The sequence below is a fragment of the Lampetra planeri genome, chromosome 14 (assembly GCF_965212315.1).
Source record: "Lampetra planeri chromosome 14, kcLamPlan1.2.h2, whole genome shotgun sequence".
Classification (NCBI taxonomy): Eukaryota; Metazoa; Chordata; class Hyperoartia; order Petromyzontiformes; family Petromyzontidae; genus Lampetra; species Lampetra planeri.
In genome coordinates this window covers 11,126,599-11,144,388 of record NC_136120.1, presented here as the reverse complement: position 1 = coordinate 11,144,388, position 17,790 = coordinate 11,126,599, and positions in this window count along the sequence as shown.

The window sequence follows — 17,790 nt, the reverse complement described above, 5'->3', positions numbered from 1 at the left end:
ATACAGTTTTCAAGTTGCTCCTAAGGTAGCCAGACAAAATATATTCACGCGTAATTACCAATTGCTCAGTCGAATTCTAGGCTGTAAAAGATTAACAAACATTAAATGCTCTTCTTAAATTTCCTAATTTTCCAAATCAGCTGACAGAGAAAAAAAATCCATCATCTTCTCTAACACAGCCAATGCAATTATCCAGTGGTGGGAGAAAAAAATATCTCACTATCAACATAGTGATTAGAGAAACGTGCACTGCCTGCCCAGCATATTAATTCACATTTACTCTCGAATACCACTCACTCAACACTATGAGACCTCCTTTACCAGTGGCAAAATATAGTGATAGGTTTTTACCCTTTCAACTGGTACAAAAACTGACACCTTTATACAAGGCATCATGTTTGCAGTAACCACAACACAACCAGTCAAAATGCAAACAAAAAGAAACAACTCTGATAATGATAAGCACAGTCCTTGAAGTTGATTGGTCCACACCCGAGACAGCTTTTCTTAGAGCCTAATCTCCATTGGTGTCATTTGGCGTCATCTGGTCCAACACCAATGGAGACTAGTCTCTAAGAAAAGCTGTCTCGGGTGTGGACCAATCAACTTCAAGGACAGTGCATATCATTATCATTATCAGAGTTGTTTCTTTTTGTTTGCATTTTGACTGCTTGTGTTGTGGTTATTGCAAACATGATGCCTTGTATAAAGGTGTCAGTTTTTGTACCAGTTGAAAGGGTAAAAACCTACCACCCCTCACTCACTCCAACAGCAGTGCTGCATATATATGAAAACGTTTTGCATAACTCTTATAGGAAATCACAAAAAATAATGTGATATGTTGTTCATGGCTTAACTTCCATGCACACAATTACACATATTTCGGTGTGTGCTTTTACCAATGTGCTGCAGATTTAGACATGATCTCTGGAGCATGTCGACTTGAAAGTACAGAGCCTTATCAAAAGCATAACATGTTTGGACCTCTGCCTGTTAGATTGTTCGAGAATGAATTAATTTAATGCTTTACTTCGAAGACCTGTGTATTACACTTCTGTTCAACAATGGAATGTAAAGTGCAAAATAAATGTCACGATAATTTCACACAGTTTGTATACTATTAATTTGGCGATTAACTGCAGATCCATGTCTTTAATGCGCTTGCACTAACTAATGACATGGTCTCAATTGGGGCGTCATCACCCTGCGAGTGTAATGTGAAAATAAATGTCAAATTAGTCCACTGTGCCTTTACATACGCTTAAAATATTTCATTGCATCCGTTCTCCAGTAAGCCACGGGCTACTTTTGGAGGATTACGTGCAATAATTCTCACACTCAATGTGCAGTGCATTTGCGTCCAAACTTTAAAAGCATATTACAGGCCTCAACTCGTTAGACGTGCATTTCCTTTCATCAGCAACATGAAAGATAAATTGGTTTAAAAACTGAAAATGAAACGTATGTACAGTACCATACACTTGTCAGCTTATATTTACTTATAAAAGTAACATCAGCCCCACTCGCGGTGTCCCGGTTTGTGCTCTGTACCGGGCACTTATTTACAATACAATAAAAACACTACAAAAAAGTCACATCGCCAAAGGAATCAGGTAAGGAGATACGCTTCCACCAAAATCAGTGACAGACATATTAGAACGGATCTTCCGAATACTCTGATGAGAGAAATAAAAGGCAAACACAAGCATGAGGAAAGGTTTAGCCATCTCAGAGCTGCTGATGGCAGTTGTGAAAACAAGCAGTGACATTTCACAATTGTGGAACACAAATCTTGAAGAACTTCACAAAGAACGCTGAAAAGGTTGTACCTAGGGGCCGTCTATAAATGACGTCACGCGATTTTGGACGATTTTTGACCCCCCCCCCTCGTCACACGGCGTCACAAAGTCAGACCCCCCTCAAATATGACGTCACAAAGCTCTGCCCGCCCCCCCCAAAAAAAAAACCATTTCCATTTTGAAAATAAAACATGCTTCAAATGGCTTTAAACTATTGTCATTGCAGTGCGTATTTAATGTGGCGCTGCACTCTGATGTTGTCGGAGTGTTGTTACAACAATTATACATTTATTTAAAGTTGCGCATTTTCACGTGACATCACATTTCTCAACCACCCCCCCCTAGTAGCGTGACGTTATTTATGGACGGCCCCTTAGGATAAATATGATCAAAGCAAAAGTAATTTACATCTGGTTTACTTTACAACGTAAATGAACCGTTGAAGGGACAACTAAAAAGAAAGCAGAATGTGTTGTATGTTGAACTTCTTTCACACCGTACGTTGCCAACCGTGCAAATCGCTGTTGCGGAGAAAGGACAACAAACTAAACACAAAAAAAGTTATAAATAATTTAGATTTAAAGCTTTCGTGACTGCAGGGATTCATATTATTGGTTCTTTCGGTAAAGTCACATAGAAGGGAAATAATAAAATAATAAAAATATCAAACAATACAAATTCTCACGACGTTTCGACTGCAACACAAGCAATCATAATCTTGACTTTACAGAAAGAACCAAGAATATAGTTATACATAAATTATTTTTCCACCTAGTTTTCAATTGCTATTTCGAGGTTGTGTAACTTCATTGTATTATAAAGTAGATGTCGATCAGCTCTGCGTGTGTGCAGGTTGTATGCATGCATGTTACACTCCTTTCGAAACTGTACGTAGACAATTAAACACACGCAAAAATCAGTTCTCAAGAAATTCGTTTTTGAAGGCAGCTTGGGATCAAAAGAAAGGGATTTTGGAAACGAGGAGCAGAATGGACTGCCTTGAACAGGATCGTGAAAATAAGTGCAGCAAAGTACCTAAAGAGGAATATTGTCAATCAGTGCATATTATCAGCTGTGGCAATGACACAGAAACACAGACACCGACAAAGAAAATTGAACTAAAGCTGAAGGTTGCACAAAGAAGTATGGAGAAATGCAAGGCTTGGAAGTAGTGTGCACACGGAGAGAGGGACACGCAGATCGTGGAACAAAGACGTTTCAGAGACAATTAAGAAAACAAATCTAGCTTGAGCAGGCCACATCACTGAATGGGATGATGGCCGATGCATGACACTGGAGATGGAAATATGAAATGTAAGGCAAAGTTGTGAATATGTGTGTCTGTTCAAAATGTTTAGCGTACTTCCCGACATGCAACAAACTTGAAATTTGCCATGTGGGTACTTTCCAGATTGTACACCATGCAAAAATAAAAAAAATACACTTTTGTTATTTTTTTTGGGGGGGGGGAGCTCGGCAAGTGAGCTGTGACGTCAAATCTGTCACGTGACCCGCGCACGTGGAAGCGTAACGCATTGTCGTGTAGTGGTTAGCGCGCTGCGCTACGAACCCGGCGACCCGAGTTCGATTCCCGCTCACGGCCACCACCTGTGACGATTATTGGAACCGGTCCTAGGCCTCCCCTAGGTCGACTCAGCCTCAAACAATTAACTGGTGTGGTGTTAAAACATCGCCACTGCGGGCGTGGTGAATCCAAGTCCCGGGCGAAGCCGGGTAGTAAAGCTAGTATGAAATAAACATTTATAGAATCGTTATATGAGAAGGGGTGGTGCAGATTGTACTTTGGGCCAACTAAATGAAATAAGGCCATTGCTAGAGATGACATGAAGAGATATCTTAATATGAAGGATGCAGCATATTGGGCATTTGAAACGAGGTTTTTAATGCGGTTGGCAGATGTGGCAGCATTTATCGGGCCTCGTCTCAGCAGTACCACAGAGGAGACCTCATTGAAGGCTGCTTTATGACAGACGTATTTAAATATCTCATTTGAACATCTTAAAAGCAATGGAACATAATGGCAAGGCCATAAGGGCATTATATCCTCAAGTTAAAGTTTGATGTTTAATGCCATTAAGGTATTAAAAAATCAAATATTTGTTACTGATAATAATTCGCTTTAGAGTATTGATATCCATTACATTTCTCAATTTTATCATTGTTACATGAAAATAAATTAACTGTGCCCTCAATGTAAGGATCACTTCATTTCATTTGAGTACTCAGGATAATAGTTAATTGTAATTGACTCCTGCAGAAAGAGCTTCATGTAATTTACATTAGATTTCAATTTTAGGCTTGATGGCCACTTAATACAAATGACGGATCAAATGGCCTTGCCGATCACATTGCTAGTGGCTTATATGGTTAAACGTGACAAAAGGTTCAACTAATTAACTGGACTTCTGCCTGGCAATTAGTAGCAAAATGGCTATGCTTGAATGGCGAGAGACAGTGGGCAACTTGCTAGCCAAGATTTATTGTTAGAATTGGGGGGGGGGGTGACATTTCGACAATTTAATACTGGTATCATTTCGACTTAATACACCACACGTGTTAAAATATGGTCTGCTCACCTCATTAACAGACTTCTGGGAAATACATGAAAAATACATTTAAAATGATACTTTTTTGAGGATTAAACATTGGTATTATGTATTAAGTCAGTGAGGTATTATACGCACTGTATATACACCATCTTTTAGCGACAGGCTCCAATATTGAAGCTACAGTCCTTTAAAAATATATACAGCCGTGTGTAACACTTTAATAATTCATGGTCATATATAATGTATCCAGTATTGGCTGAGGAATATACAGAAAATAATTGTAATTAAATAGAAAAACGAAATGTGTCATAAAATAGTAAACATTATTATTTCTGTAAAGCCAATATGTAGCATATATATGTATATAAATACATATATTTTAATGACTATAACATATTAGTGAGTGTTAGGATTAGATTCATGATGCTATTATACATGTAGTCATAACAAGCCTTCATGAATGACCTTCTGTTGTATGAATGCTAAAATTGCACAAGTATGAAGGCTCTTCTGTAACTGGACAATGTAATAAACATGAAGGCACACAAAGCTGCATTAGCAATCTGGATAAGTTCACTATTAGGCCACCAGGCTAAACCAGTCACGTCCTTTTATTTCCCCACTACCACTATTTAATTGGAAAATAAATTTCGTGGAGTTGATATTGGTAATACAAAAAAACAACTTCGTTGAAAAGAACAGTTTAAACTCATCGTGTTAATAATGTACAGCCTTTGTCATTCCACTGCTTGCAAAGAGGCCTTCCCGCACTATGACAGGCATGAGGGTTGATTTAACACACTACTCTACCGCGCAGGTCAAGTGTGGGTTGGTGAAGTGTTGGGGAGAGCAAAACTGATTCAGATATCACTGACGGTAGCCGCAGATGAGAATTCAACTCATGTGACTGGATTCACAGTCTTCTTCTTCCACGCGTTTGTCCCCACACTCATGGTGGGGATGTCCACTGTCCTTGCCAACTTTTTACACGCTGCCCTGTCCTGCGCTATCTCTCCTTCCACTCCTCGGGCCACATCGCCCCGCCCCCCCACCTCTTCTTGTGTCTTCCTCTTCATCTCTTTCCTTCTACTTGCATCACTTGCACCGTCTGACCCACATGATCCATAGTGCGGTGACTGGATTCATAGTGCAGTGGCGCAAATCACTATACTGGCGCTCCACCCTGTCAACTACACATGTTTTCTAAATTCATTGTCTTTTTGGCAATACACATTCACGCAATTGCAACATTGATACAACATATTCTACTTTCGATGACACTATGTAACACAATTTTACTGCTAGGAACCTCCTGGTTACACCAGCCCACTGGGGATTATTGTGTCCGTCCGTCGTGCAGGGAGGGGCTGGATGGGGAGGGAGGGGCTGCGTGGGGAGGGGAGGGTGGGGAGGGGCTGGGTGGGGAAGGGCTGGTCACCCCGTGGTGCCCTTATAAAACTCAACGTTTAACCTACTCACGCCGGCTTGTGTCCGCTCTCACAGTCGAGCATATTTACGGAATACACTACGCCGCCGTTGACCCTGGCCATTGACCGAGCAACCCAACGTTCCTACCAGCTCCCTCCGCAGGAATGTGTTCCATAATGCAGTGACTGGATTCATAGTGCAGTGCGAAAATCACTCTACTGGCGCTCCCCCCTGTCAACCACACATGTCTTCTAAATATACTGTATTTTTGGCAATACACATTCACGCAATTGCAACATTGATACAACATATTCTACTTTCGATGACACTGTGTAACACAATTTTTGTTCCTGGGTAGTACGTGTTATTTCGTAATTGCCTATGCCTAAAAAGTATAAAAAATGACTATTCCCCACAAACTTTGCTTTTGTGACCAGGACAGTGATATTTTTAAATGTACCTATTTTCAATGAAAAAACGGGCGAATTTGTGTCTTTTCGTTCACATAAAGTCAGAAAAAACCAACATATTAATCAAACTTGAACATGTATGTCTACTAAAGTAATACAGAAATTACTACAAAAGATTTAGAAGCGAGTAGTTTTTCGAGATTTAACGATAATACTGTAAATCACTTTCACGAATCAGCCCCCAAATGTAGTCTCCCATCATGTTCTCGTTATACTGTCCTTGGTGTTTTCAAAATAAGAATAGGTATTTACCCTTTCTGGAAATCAAACAGGAGTTAAGACGTTCAAACAGCAAATAGATATCCATTGCAAGGAATCCTGTCTGCATTAACCACACGTATTTGCGGTGAGCATGCAAACAAACACCCACTGATAATATTTGCATTGTCTTTGAAACGGATTAGCCTACACCAGAGACAACCTTCTCTATGGCTTAGTCCCACCAGTGTCAGACCAGAGAATGCCAAAAGGCGAACAGTACAGAGACCAGGGGCGGTTTCTTCATTAGGGCGATTGGGCGACGCACCACCAATGTCATTCAACCACAGAGTCACGCTAGCCGTCACTGTCAGCCTCTGGATATAGTCCAATCAGCGTCATGTCACGTTCTGTGGAGTACCGCCTCTTTTTGGGCGATTTCACTACGGCTGAGAATCGCCCCGAGTGGTCCCATAGACTTACATTCAATAATGTTTTTTTTCGAACGGGGGCGCTGCAATGCATTCTCTATGGCTTCCGGGAGGGCTCGCACTAACGTGCTTACGTCATCATACGTGCTAACGTCATCATACGTAAGCACGTTTCATCCAACAATATAATTTATCGCCACCTAGTGGAATCTTTAATAAAATAAACTTGAGTGGTTTGTTTTAATAGTGAGTATATAAACAAACAAGATGTATTGTAAGAGTCACTTTATTTTTCATTAATATTAAAGAAGTGAAGTTGCCTTTACATGCTTAAGCTGTTAATTTATTCATTGCATGGGTGGACCTTATCAATCATCCAGACATTTGCCCCCCCTGAGAGATTTTGCAGGAGCCGCCACTGACAGAGACAACGCACTCCATCAGAGTATTTAGCTCGGGAGTGAGCTGCAGAGGTGTGGACTCGAGTCATGTGACTTGGACTCGAGTCAGACTCGAGTCATGAATTTGATGACTTGCGACTCGACTTGGACTTGCATAACAATGACTTTGTCCCACCTCTGGTGAGCTGCGATATCATGGGAACGTTTGCCAGTATCAAAGTATAAAAAAGAGAATAGGCGTTATCCTTTCCCCAGCAATAAACAGGTGTTGAGATGTTCTAACACCAAATACAAACCTTTTGCAAGGAACCAAGTCTGTATTAACCACACGAACTTGTGGTGAACATGAAAACAAACGAGATCTGATATTAATGCACGCATTGTCTTTGAAACGGATTGGCCCACGCCAGAGACAACATTCTCTACTGCCTAGTCTCGCCAGTGTCAGACCAGAGAAGTTCTAGATTTGAAGCTTTCGTGACTGCAAGGATTCATATTCTTAGGTTTTTTCGGTAAAGTCACGTAGGATGAAAATTAAAATTAATAAAAATTCCAAGAGAACAGTCCTTGTATATATATACTGGTTCAACCAGTATATATATATACACAAGGACTGGTTGAACCAGTATATAAACAAGGACTGTTTTCTGGGAATTTCTCTAACTTGATGCAGCAGTCGTGCTGTGACGGTTCCACCTGAAGACGGAAGCTTGTGTTGCCTCCAAAACGTCGTGATTTTTAATTAACTTTTATTAATTTTCATTTTTTACCTACGTGACTTTACCGACAAAAACCTAAGAATAAGACCAGAGAACTCCCAAAAGGTGAACAGGATGGGTGTTGAGCAATTGCCCCGTTCAACATAGCCCTGCCCCCTTTCTATTTAGCCCCGCCCCCTTTCTATTTAGCCCCGCCCTTTTAGTTTAACCCCGCCCCTTTTATTCTTACCCCCCTCCCCGCAAATAAATTGTAAACCATCAATTTGTGTTCTTGGGTCTTTCTTTTGGCCCAAGCAATTTGTGTTCGCAAAGGTTTGTTGTCACCTTGATGGAACGCTTGGCTCCAAATCGCAGAGCAGATCTTTTGAGGGTAGAGTGTTGACTGCTTGCTGTAAGTAACTGCCTGTGGAAACATCCAAAACATAAGCAATTCAAGTTGCATGAAATCAAGCTGCGCATATGATCACCCAGGTGTAGACCCAGCTCAAGTAAAGACAGCCGTCCCTCTGTTAACGTTTTTTTAATTCGTTCCACGAAAACTACTGTTAAGCGAAATAACTGCTAGTAGGAAAAAGAGAGAGCAGTTATTTCCACTGTACTCGTAAATTGGCGTCGCTGATTGGTCGAGGCCATGGCCGAAATTATCGCCCGGGTGCATAACGTAAACGTACCGTCAGTCAATATTTGTAACCTTAGTCGAAGCCATGGGGTCCTATGGGAGGCGAAAAGTTAACCGATGTCACTGTTAACCGAGGTTAACTACTGCATTGGGAATCAACGAAAGCCAGGCGATTAAACTGGCCCAGTTAAATTTGGAAGGTTGGCAAAACGTCAGAATGTCATTGAAACCGTTGGACCAAAATTTTTTACTTAAAACTTTCGTGGCTGCAGGAATTCATATTCTATGGTTCTTTCTGTAAAGTCACGTAGAAAAAAAAGTGAACAAAAAATAATAAAATATCACGACGTTTCGATCGCAACACAAGCGGTCGTCATCAGGAACAGGGAGGTTGGCCTCTGAGGGCAGGCTGTTTATAAAGGTTAAGAGATGGGCAGGGCAGCTAATGTTAATATGGGAGAGGGCCCGACACAGGCAGTAGGTCTACACCAATCAAATCATTGCACCTCCCTCCACACACCCACACTGCTGACGGTGGAGGCGAACAAGAAAACACAAATCAAGTCATGACCCAAAGTGGTTGATGATATCTTTCCAATGATTGCTGAGTTTAAAACCGTCGTCTCGATTGAAATTGTGTCTGTATATATGGATGGCTTCGTGAACGAATCTTTGTTGATAGCCAGTCGACTTGTAATATGGGCCCAACATTCCATGTTCGCTATGCACATAAAAAAGCAACACAACTTTCATAAAAGCATACAGAAAGAATATAATAGTTAAATATTTGAAATAAATCAGATTTTACCGGCAGCCTCATGACAAGTTTTAAATGTTGTGCGAGCCAATTTAGTTTGATGTTCCACTAACCTTATGGTGCATGCAAATTTAAAGACAGCAGTTTAATACACATCTTACATGAAACAATGCCTGTATATATTAATGTTTTTTTGTGAATAAATAAACACATGTTCCCATGAGTGGTTTGTACAAAGTGAACACAAAAATGGCTCATATTTTTCTATTAGTTTAGATAAAAGTTCAATCGATGGAACCGTTTTTGTTGTTGTGCAGGGTTAAACTTTAGTGAAGTCACGTGTTCCGTATGCATTTTCTGCATGCCTGTAAAATTGTTTGTGACACTGCGTTGGCATTGGTGGACATACAATAAACTAAAACTCAGTCAACAACATTGCCATAACATGAACAGACGTAATTGGGTACGTTTTGGGCAATGGACCTTCTTTGTCTGTTATGAATGATCATTCGCTATGAATAAGGGATATTTATATTACGAAGCTACGATGAAGGGCCATTGTTATTGCTATGATGAAAGGCCATTGTTATGAAGAAGGTCCATTGCTATGACGACAGACCATTGCTATTGTTATGATATAAGGGGCATTGTTATTGCTATGATGATGCTCCATTGGCTATGAAGAAGGGCCATTGCGTTGACAAAGGACCATTGCTTAAAAGAAAGGCTATTACCCAATACATTGCCTTTGGGCAGTGCTAATGACAAATGTGTTTAATTTTTATTTGTTTTAATAAGCGTTGTTAACGTGCGCGTTTCTGCATGTATGTCCATATTAATGCGTGTGTGCGTATATGCGACTTCGATTCCCGCACATGGCCAACACCTTTGAGGATTATCTGAACCAGTCCTGGGCCTCCCCTAAGTCGACTCAGCCTCAAATGAGTACCTGGCATGGTGTTCAAACATCACCATTGGGGCAGACAAAGGCGGTCAGGCATGGTGCTGGCCATCAACCCCCTCGTGTGTCATGCCGCCATTCACAGTGGCTCACTCACATCACTTGTCCCCAAAAGTCTGATAAGGCCATGAGGTGGGGGCGGTCTCTTTGTCTTGTTGTATATGTTTGTGAGATTCACAGCTGTGTCCGTGCACGAGAGAAAGAGACACTGTCTGCAGGGTGCATCCAGATTTAAAAGATATATGACGTGTTTGGAAATGTTAACCTTTAAATGTTGAGTCACGAGTACACATAGGGCCATTGGAAAAGTGCAGTGATGCATCCCCAGATAGGCTTGTTTTGTTTGACTGTGATCCGAACAGAGCCACAACCAGGCAGCATATCTCCCTCCCTCTGCACAATCTGCCCTTGTACAATGTTGTTTTATTGTTTGTGAGTGTCTGCAATTTCAAGTAACTCGGTTTATTAACTGTCCTAAGTAAACGAGACGCGTTCGAGTGGCAGACAGGATACAATTGCGATGACGATACCAACCGTAAATAATGTCGTATATAAAGCGAAACAAATACTTACGTCTTCATGAAGTTGCTTACTTTCCAGTAGTTCTCAGAAAATGTCAGCGTAACAGAGAGCACTCTCTAACCACTTACACGTGTGTCCCCCCCCCACCGTGTGTTCACCCACGTGTGTGTCCCCCGGTACGTTCACACACGTGTGTTCCCCCTCGGTGTGTTCACACGCGAGAGAGACGCAGAGAAGAGCCTTCAACAAAATCAGCAAAGCCCTTCTCAGACAGCAGCTGCGCCACTAAGCACGTCTCTTTTCACAGCAGAGACTATTGCCACCTAACGCAATTCGAGTTCATCATCATCATCATCAATCGCCATGATCAATCCACTGCTGGATAAAGGTCTCCCTATATAATTGCCGAAGCTCACAGTCTTGTTAAGCCATGGTCCACTTTGCTCCTGCATGAGAGATAATCTCACCACCCAATTTCCACAGGCATCATGCTCCCACATGAATCTGTTACATGAATCATTATAAAGTATCCTACCTCCCGAATTGGATATGTTGATGTTAAACGCGTTGTTTTTGCTTGCAAAGAGTGTAACTTTATTCTCTCTGGCAATTGTGAAGTGTAACCTGCATTGCACTAATCTTTGATACCTTACGTTGCTGAATTTTACGAAATCCCGGACATATCTGACTATTTGGGACTTTTCCATCAAAATGAAGTCAAATCAATTTCACCGTTTTTTTTCTGTTTAGGCAAGTCAACTTTGGAGACCACTTTTTCCAAGGTGTTCGTTATCTTCATGTCGCTTCTGGCTGTGCACTCCATCTCCATTTTATGTTTTTCTCTCTCCTCATTCACTCCTATGCCAACTTTACCAATAATCCTTTCATCTCTGCACATTTTACCTTTGCATTGAAGTCTCGAATATTGATGTTGTGGTGTGCTTGAGGCCATTGCAAACGTTTTATAATTTCTCCATGCATTTGGTCGACTTCCCCGTCTTCACAGCTCTTTGTTGAAGCACATCTGAATTATCTTATTACTCGTAGTGGTTCAAGATCCTCAACATTAGGAACCCGATCCGAAGTGCTCTTGAGTTTCCCAGATAACATTACAGCTCTCGAATCGGTCCAAGTTTAGTTTCATTATCATCTATTATAATTCTCAATGCAATTATTAATAATTACCTTGTACAGTCTAAACAGTGTTTTTCGTCTTCATTGTCAATGAAAATGCATTCGGACAAAGAGACAACACTAGTTGCTATGTTACCTAAAATATTGGACATCTTGCCTGAACATCTGCTCGCTCTAATCGCCACAATTCACAATGTGCCCTACAAACACGAGGAGGACTGCAATTGGGTTTAAAAGCAATAAGCTGCGCACTTGAAAACCAAGCCGCTGCTGCGAATTCTTCCCCGCAACACTTCACACGGAACATAGCTTGACGCTGCCGTCTGTGGTTTAAAGTGCTGGAAATTAAACCCCCTTATATTAAACCCAATTGTGTGAAGATAATTCAAAGTGAATGCTGAACTGTTGCAGTGTGGTGCAGCGTGAACACAAAAAAAAACCCGCACTGATTTTGAAGAAGATTGACTGAGCTATCAGACGCCAACAGGCAGCAGCAGCAGAAGCAACAACGACGATTTTACGCAGCAATCAATGGTCAAGTGACGATGACACAGTCAACTTTTGTGCCACATTGATTCCCCCCCCCCCCGCCCCGAGCCACGCACATCTCCATCGATACAACGGGCAACGACCCTTCCTCTATTAATTATCGAACGGCGTGGCAAGGCCAGCGCAGAAAATTAATTCTCAATAATTAGTATAATTTTCTTCTTTTTTATTTGTACAGGATAATAAATGATAATAACTTGTCAAAATAATTGGCTGCCATTTGTCAATCCGCTGGTGGATGCAGGCATTTACGCCACCACCACGTGAGTCCGCGGGCCGTTGTTTGAGCTTGCTGAGCAGTTGCGCAGGTTGGTGAATGGAGTGAGTTGCCCAGGACCGGTTCAGATATCACTCAGGACCGACGTGACTCATGGCTGTGGCTAGGAATTGAATTCTGAGAGCGGGGTTACTGTGCTAAGGGCGGTGCACGCCAAGACTTAATAACCAGTAGAGGTGGAACGAAAGATTAATTCATTGATTAATCTTGATACTGGTAGGAACCTCCTGGTTCCACCAGCTCACAGGGGATTATGGTGCCCGTCCGTCGTGAATCCAAAAATGGGAGGGGTGGGGCTGGGTGGAGAGGGGAGGGTGGGGAGGGGCTGGGTGGGGAGGGGCTGGGTGGGGAGGGTGGAGAGGGGCTGGGTGGGGAGGGGCTGGGTGGGGAGGGTGGAGAGGGGCTGGGTGGGGAGGGTAGGGCTGGGAGGGGTGGGGCTGGGTGGGGAGGGGCTGGTCACCCCGTGGTGCCCTTATAAAACTGAACGTTTAACCTACTCACGCCGGCTTGTGCCCACCCTCACAGTCGGGCATATTTGCAGAATACACCACGCCGCCGTTGACCCTGGCCATTGACCGAGCAACCCAACGTTGCGACCAGCTCCCTCCGTAGGAATGTGTTTCTGCATCTCACCATGCGAAATGCAGTATGTTTTAAATTTGAATCTTGGATGTAATCGGTTCACGTTACTCCTGCATTCTGTAGAGGTTGCTATGTTCACCATAGTGTTTACTTTTTTTTATCTTGAATAGAATCGATGCATTGCATCTAGATAAATTGCGCAAAGTTCGTTCCATAGCTCATTCCATACGTGTGTCGCCGTTCCAAACTGAAGAGGGCGATTTCTTGAGGATATCATATCAACACATCTCCCCCCCACGGTTGTAACGGTGAGCACACGTGACTTGCAACCCACCAGTCGCCGGATCAATCTTCTGGCATCCGCCTACTCCTCTGTCTACCCAGCAGTATAAATGGGTTAATTCAGTACTAAACAAAGATTGAACCTATTTTTATTTTTTTACCAGATAAGACCCACTGAGCTATACAGCTCTTTTTCAGAAACGACCTGGCCGCAAATGATAGCTCAAGCAAGTGGACCGTCATGTAGAAATGTATAGCAGCCAAATACTCTAAACGCACGTTGATAAATGTGGGAAAAAACCGGAGGACCCTGAGAAAAATCCCAGTGACTATGGGGAGAACAAAAAAAAACTCCAAATATACAAGCGTCATGATGAGGGTCGAACACACGACCTCATGCATACCAAGCGAGGTAGTTAACATCTCGCAACCGTGGAGCCATGTAAGTTTATTGAGCGTGGAAGAGCAGGCAATTGCAGTACTGCACCTTTGCCATTTACAAACACGTGCCATGTTAAATGGGTAATTTATTAACATCGTAATAATCATGAAAACAATCCACATGCAATGTCTATAAAAGGAACATTTAAAAACCCCAATTTACGGCATTTCACATCCGTTGTTTTTTTTTCATTAAACCTTAATCTTTTCTCTAGTTGAGTTTTGATCGGATTTTTTGAATATATATAATTGGTCATGATAATATAAACAATGAATGCAATGAGTACAAGGCGCCAGATGTTGAACAATATAGCATACTAACTCTCTCGCTCTCCCTCCCATGTGTTTGGCTGCTTCTCTCACAAGCAACCACATGTGCCTGTTTAGGAAGATGGAAATGCAAGGATAAAACTGCACGTAATTACAGTTCATAAGATTTAACTATGATTGTTTTGGTAGAGGGCAGGTGGCATCGAATTTACATGCGGTCTGCGTAAACGAATGCATATATACGCAAATGTGCTATCGTGAAGCGGTGGCGTATATTTAGGCACACTTTTTTTTGGTTTGTTTTAAAAGTATAAACATTCATTTGGCAAGGGCCATTCTCTCACAATCATTGGTGAATTGCTGTCAAGAGGAGGCATTTATCAGGTGGTACTCATTTTACAGAACCTAGAGGGGATGATTTGCTCAGTCAAGGCCAACTGGGAATTAAACTCGTGATATTTTTGGTCGCGAGTCCCCGGTACTCTGTAAGCTGATGCGTCCTGGTTTTAATTATAATTCACTGAAGTATGTAAAAAAAAGTTTTTTGGTGCTTGCTTGGAATCGCTTGGCATTTCAAATAACTTTTTTCACATACTTGACTGCATATATTTCCAAGCATGTAACCTATGCAAAGGGCAGTCCACTAGCTTGCGACACTTACCTTTACGCAAAATATGCATGCCAAGTGTGGAACCCTGTGCAAATAGGCATTTGTACTTTCACGTTATGCAAATATGAATGAATAGTGTAAACCTTGCATCATTCACCGTTGTCATTTTGGTAACCCAATTATGGCCACCGCTGCTGTTTGCATGCGGACCTTTTTGTTAGAGCACCACATGGGTTGGTGTTTCTCTCAGGTCGCTTTCGATTCTTAAAATACATAAGATATTTCCCCCTCCTTTACATTATCTGCCACATACATGACCTCACATATATTAAACATTTTTTTTTAAATTTTCATCCATTTGATTGGGGAAGTGGTTCACAACCTTTCCAGGAAGCCCTGACCACTGTCAGTACTCAAAATTATATTCACAAATAACCATGCCGTAAAAGAAACCCTGGTGTATTGTGAATGTAATTATACCTGCAACACTTCCACGGACTACAGGTTGGATGTTTTTATGGATTAGAGTACTGTATTTAGACGTAGTTTGTTTATTACAACATACTATTCAAAACGGGCATGCGTTCATATGTTTCAGGATATTTCGAGGACTATTTCTAATAAGAGATATGCAGTAATCCCCAAGGTCGTGTTTCTGTCATTTCTTGAAAAGAGGTAATGGACTATGTTTCTTTAAATTGCTTGGAAGTGGGCCTGTTTTGATTGAAAAAAAATGTCTGCCAACTCTTCCCCAAACCTTCTTTTCCAGTTATCATTATCACGCATCTCTCCCTCACTCCCCTCCCGCCAACCGCTCCACCCCCCGTCCCCCCCCCCAAAAAAAAAATAAAAAAGAGAAAAAACTCTGGGAAATGTTCATCTTGTCGAAAAGATTGATTCAACTGTGCGCTCTCCAAGACCAAAATAAGTAAAGCCCCTTTAATCTCTGCCACATGAATCTCTGTACTTTAAAGCCAGCAACGCTATCCAAATTCTAGCGCATTTCAGAAAATGACTAAAATGTAATGTCTTCACTGTATTCCAATGTTTACTGTACACATGAAATGAGAAACAAGTATGATCAACCCCGTAGGCAGTGCCCGATATTATCAGATCACAGAATCCAAGCAGGGTTTGGAGCTGGCATAGTGTTTGGATGGATGTCCACCATACGTGCTCAGTTATCGGAGTAAAATCCATTCCTTTTATATATCTTCTTGGTTCTTTCGGTAAAGTCACGTAGAAGGGAAGTAATAAAATAATAAAAATAAAACATAATAAAACAATTCTCACGACGTTTCGGCCACAACGCAAGCAGCCTTCCTCAGGCGAAGAATGAGACATTATCAAGCTAGGAGCTTATATAGGTGTAGCGAGGAGGAGCGCCTTAACAAAAGAATGTGCATATGAAGAGGAATTTAGCATACCAATGGGCAATGCGTAGGAGGTGGGCGGAGGGGTTTCAAAGTCCCATTATGCCCATGCATTATGCAGGATCAACAGCACCACGGGGGGGCGCAAGGAACAGCGTTAATAAACGAAAGGAATGTTAATGATATGTAGCTGCATTTACCAAACAACCATGTAGAAAACCAAAGTAAAAAAAACTACATAAAAAACTAAAATATAAACTGATACTTACTATACTCTACAATAAGCTGAGTTACTAACAACAAATAATAAATTACAATTCTACGTCGTAAGAAGTATATAATATACTTCCATCTAAACTTTATTCTCTTAGCATATACAGTACTATATACTGCCATAGATAAACCCAACATTAAATTATATACTGTATTGCTGTAAACCACTATGTATTATTCAACTCACCCTAATGTGTATCGAAATGGTTTATTACGTCCTTCCAATGATTGCTAAGCCTGAATCCATCTTCTCGGTTAAAATTGTCTCTGTGTTTGTATATGTGGATCGCCTCATGAACGAATCTCTCATGATAGCCAGATGGCTTGCAGAGAACCTCCGTCTTGGAGAAGTCAATGTCATGTGAGCCCACTGAGTTGTAACAGTGGTCTGCCACGGCTGAGGTGTTTGTCCTACCGTGTTTTAGATCAGCTTTATGTTCACGAATGCGGTCTGAGACGTGTCGTTTGGTTTCCCCAATGTAACTGCTACCACAGAGGCAACTTAGTTTGTAGACGCCAGGGTACTGTATGTCTGGAATCACATCTTTTACAGACGGTACCAGATCACGGATTTTATGTACTGTGTTGAATCGGACCTGGATCTTGTGTTTAATCAGGATTTTGGAGATCTTTTTTGTGACCCCAGCAATGTAGGGTAAGGTGATGGTCTTGAAAGGCTCCTCAACAGGATCCTTCTTGATGGTTGGAGTGATGGCTTTGCGGATTGTGTAGTCGGAGTAACCATTAGCCTTAAGAGCTTGGCGTACGTGTTTGAGTTCACTGGAAATGTGTTCATGGTCGGAGATGCATTGGGCTCTATGATATAGAGTCTTGATGAGGGAATTCTTCTGGGATGGATGGTGGTGGGAATCCGGTTTTAGATAAGCATCCGTGTGGGTGGCTTTCCTGTAGACAGAGTGGCTCATTGAACCATCAAGTCTCCTTTTGATTAGGACATCCAAAAAGGGTAGCTTGCCATCATTTTCGACTTCCATGGTGAATCTGATGGCTGGGTGTATGGAATTGATGTGGTCGAGAAATTGGTCTAGAGCAGGCCGGCCATGTGGCCAGATGACAAAAGTGTCGTCTACGTACCTCTTCCATAAGGTCGGGCGTAGAGTGGC